The sequence below is a fragment of the Pongo pygmaeus genome, chromosome 6 (assembly GCF_028885625.2).
Source record: "Pongo pygmaeus isolate AG05252 chromosome 6, NHGRI_mPonPyg2-v2.0_pri, whole genome shotgun sequence".
NCBI classification, from domain to species: Eukaryota; Metazoa; Chordata; class Mammalia; order Primates; family Hominidae; genus Pongo; species Pongo pygmaeus.
The window spans coordinates 37,912,694-37,917,199 of record NC_072379.2 but is presented as its reverse complement, the minus strand read 5'-3'; the positions used below and the strand labels follow the sequence as shown (position 1 = coordinate 37,917,199).

At 35.1% G+C, this 4,506-nt stretch overlaps 1 long non-coding RNA gene across 1 annotated transcript; it reads left to right on the top strand.

Moving 5' to 3' along the window:
• Window positions 1–993: 993 nt before the first annotated feature.
• Window positions 994–4,000, top strand: LOC129040679 (uncharacterized). Its single transcript, XR_008503707.2, has 3 exons — window positions 994–1,437; window positions 2,608–2,744; window positions 3,675–4,000. It is a non-coding gene; the product is annotated as an uncharacterized LOC129040679 (long non-coding RNA).
• Window positions 4,001–4,506: the final 506 nt, after the last annotated feature.

The following is a 4,506-nucleotide window of genomic DNA, read 5'->3' as shown; positions in this document are numbered from 1 at the left end:
TACATTAGGATTTTTTTAAATTTATGATGAATGGAATTATGTGATAAGTACTCTTTCATGTCTGGATTTTCTTTTCTTTTTTAAAAAATACGTTTTCTTAACATTATGTCTGTGAAATTTGTCATGTTGCATATAGCAGTAATCTTTTTATTTACTGTATGACATTCCATCATGTAAATATGCAAGGATTTATTCACCTGTTCAACTGCTGATGGGCATTTGAGCAGTTTCCCTAGTTTTACTATTGGAAATGGTGCTTTTATTAATATTTTGTATAAGTTTTGATGCACATACAAATGCATTTACATTGGGCAGAAGAGTTGTGTTACAAGGCATGCATAATTTTAGTGTTAAGTAGATAGCCATAAAATTTAGCATACAGAATGTGCTAATTTATGTTCCTACTAAGAGTATCCGAAAATTTCATTGTCCCACATTGTCTCTACAGTTGAGATTGCCAGTTTTTATAAATGTTAGTTCTTATGGTGGGTAGGTAATATTATCACATTGTGGTTTAAATAACATTTTTCTGACAATAATGTTGAGCACCATTTCAAATGCTTATTGGCCATAGTAATATAGTGTTTTTTATTATTATTATGCCTGCAAAGCAGGTTCGCCACGCAATGGTTATCATTTCATTCCAAAGCATCAGGGGCTGCAATTTCTACTCCTTGCACAAGTTCAGGACACTTACAAACACAGGTTACATGCAGTAGATTCATTACCTATAGACAACTAGAAAGAGACAAAAGAGGCCTAAGATTCATGACAGCCTGATCCCAGAGGCTCAGGAAAGCTGCCTGGACATAGTCTTGTTTGCGCATGCCACACTTGCGCTGTAGCTCAGGAACCTTGGAAACAGTTCTCCTGTTTGACAAACATCGGCAGTCTAAAGTGTTGTAGGACTTCCAATTTTAGGAGAGATGATTGGAACAGAACTTGGGCTGCTCTGGAGAGCCCCTCTTTATCTCAGAATGTTGCATTGTTAGCACATTCTACAGTTATTCTTGACAACTATAGACAAGAAATGAGAGAGAACTGGGTTAGTCTAAGGCCACATGGAGATCTGTCTTGCACTATGTTGACATAGTTTAGAGGCCCCGGCTAGGGACGAGTCAGGCCCTTTTCTTGTGAGCTCAATTAAGTCTGATCTTCAATTACCTCCTTGTTTGTCTCTCAGACCCTTGGCCACTATTCAGTCGCCATATGTACCTCAGAGCCAGGTACCAGACAACCAGGAACAAGACTACTGAAATTATTTCAAGTCATCAAGCCTAAGCCTGTTTGCCCTGCCTAACCCTTTCATTCCTGCAGAAACCACAAAAAAGGGTTTTCACCTACTGCTGCCCTTTATCCCTCCGGCTCAACTCTGATGCTGGTGCTCCCATGAGTGGCCCCCTGTGGCATGGCATGCTGTGTTCTCCCCAGGGAACTGTGAGTAGAACAAAACTGTAAAACTCTTTCAAGCTTCTCTTTTGATCTTCCTCTGGCTTCACCATACCTCATCCACAGTAATATGGTTAAATCAGCCATCTGATATCTTGTTAAATGACAATGTTTTCCTCCCATATTTTTTGGCAGGCCTTTGTTTTCCTTGTCGAATTGTAGAAATTTTGTTTTATAAAGGATATAAATCCTTTGTAAGATGCATGCATTTCCAATTTTTTTTTCTACTTTGTGGCTTGCATATTCACTGTCTTACAGTATCTTCTGATGAAGAGTAATTAATGATTTAGCAAATTCCAGTGTATCAATATTTTGCTTTATGATTGGTGCTTTTTGTGTGCAATTTAAGAAAACCTTGCCAACTACAAGACAATGTACACATTTTCCTATGACACCATCCAGAACCTGTATTGTTTTAATTTTCACGTTTACTTAGTGGTACATCAGAGTTGTTTTTCTGTGTGTGTGTGTGTGTGTGTGTGTGTGTGTGTGTGTGTGTGTGACGTGAAAACTATGGCATATGTGAATGGTGAAGTAGATGTGAAAGATTCATTTTGTTCTTCAGGAATATCTGGCTGACCCAGCACTGCTCATGGAGTATCCCTCCTGACATTACAGTGTCACATTTTCATAAATCAGATGATCATATAAATTCATTTGTTGAACTTAAATTTTTGATTTTTATTCTTTCTTTTTTTAAAATAATGTATTCACTGAAGTCTATTAGCTTTTTAAAAGCAGGGCTTGAGATCCATTCCTTAATTTTTGACATGCCAAATTCTAAATTTTCATTGAAATTAAAACAAATTCTTTTATTTTGATTTCTTTTTTGAACTATGGAATATTTAATGGTTTATTGCTTAATTTCCAAAGATTTGAGATTTCTTTAAGTTATTATTTTGTGAATCATTCTCATCTTAATCGTTTTAAACATTTCTAGTGTTATTTGGTTTGACAATATTTTAAGTTAATTTCCATATGATCAGATTAACATATCTTTTTTTAAGACTTCTGTTATAGCTTAGCATTTAATCAATTTTAGTACACATTCACATGGAAAAAAATTGTCTTCTCTTGATCTGTGTTCAAGTTTTGTATGCGTGTGGGCTGGGTGCGGTGGCTCACATTTGTAATCCCAACAATTTCTCCCAAATTCAGGCAGGAAGATTGCTTGAGCCTAGGAGTTTGAGACCAGCCTGGGGAACATGGCTAGACTGCATCTCTACAAAAATACCAAAATTAATCAGCCATGGTGGCACGTGCCTGTGTCCCCACCATCTACTGGGAAGGCTGAGGTAAGAGGATTGCTTGAGCCCAGGAGGTCAAGGCTGCAGTGAGCCATGTTCACACCACTGTATCCTAACCTGGCTGACAGAGTGAGACTCTCTCTAAAAAAAAAATAAAAATAAAATAAAAGGTTTTGTGTGTGCTAATTATATTAATTTATTAATTATATTGTTCTAATATTTTATATTCTTTCTGATTTACTTATGTTGCTCTGTCATTTACTGAGAATGTTACTTAAACATGAAATTATAAATTTGTCTACTCTTTTATAATTTTTTTCATCTTTTTTTTCCAAGTTTATCTTAGTTTTAGTAGTAAGCAGGAAAAGTTTTAAGCCTCAGAAATTATGTAATTGGAGACAAATATATTTTCCAGGACCTTTTTTTCTATTTCTCTACAAAAGTTAATAATAATATCCATTCCTGTCTTCCTATGGTACATAACATTCATAACATTGTTAATTATAAACAAGTCTGTGGAGCCCTGATAAACTACCAACAGGTTTTCTAGGACTGCCCTTGACATAATTTTTGATACTTAACAAATATGACTAAGTTAGTAGATATATAATTTTTGTCTCCCCTTAAATAGAACCAAAAAAGGAAGAAACATTTGAATGTTTAAACAGATAAATACAACTACTACAATCTTTATTGTATCAACCTGTTAGAACATATTTCAATTATAAATGCAACAGAGGGGTTTCAAAGTCAAAATGTTCAATTAAGGCAACTGGTTTCTATTAGATTAACATTTGCGTAATCTATTTTTGTCTTTTATTTTACTTTCAAGCTACTTATGTTATTGAATTTAAGGTGAATTTCTTATAAATGGCATATCATTGAATTCTGTTTGTTTATACACTCTGAAAATCTTGTTACCCATTGTAATGCCTCTGTGACCTAGCTGAATTTCTACCTGATCTTGACTCTGCTTAGCTTTAGGAGACAGGATGTCTGAGGTCAGAAGTTCCTCCCGGTGACCAAACCAGTTAAGACTGATGGGATTCAAGATCCAGCTCACTTGGCCTTTGAACAACCTCTAACTTCATTATAATGTATTTTCCATACTAAATGACACTCCCACTAGTGCCATGACAGTTTATAATCACCATGACAATGACCAGAAGAAATTATGAAAGGACAAAAAGGAAGACCACAACTCCGGTTCTGAGGAATTCACCCATTGCCAGAAAAGACAAGAATATTCCTCCCCTTGTTTTTAATGCCCAAACCCTTCATTAAAGATGCCCCATATCTGTGGCTTTCTGTCTCTCATTATTTGAGAAGTTAATTTGTGAGCCAAGCTCCCACTTCTCAAGTCTGTGGCCATTGAATAAAGCCTGCACTGCTTGATGCTCACTTTTGGTTTCATGCATTGTCTTCTCAGCACTGAATAGAAAAAGAACCCATTTTAAAATCAGTAACACTTTGATTTCTAACGGATTAAATTTGCCATTTTATTGTTTTCTGTTTGTTTGATTTCCGTTTTGTTCTTCTGTTTCAAGTGGATTACTTGAACAGTTTTAATAATTCTGTCTTTATTTACAGTGTTTTGTAGTACAAATCTTTGTACAGTTTAATGTTGTTGTAGGTTTCACAGTATACCTAACATGTGACTTGTCATAGTCTATTGGTATCAATGGTGAGTCCTGTGAAAGTTTATTTCCACTTAGGTCTCTTTACCGTCCTCATTTTTAAATATCATTATCTGGAGTACAAGATGATGTAATAATTTTTATTTCACTAATCAAATATGGTTTATAGAATT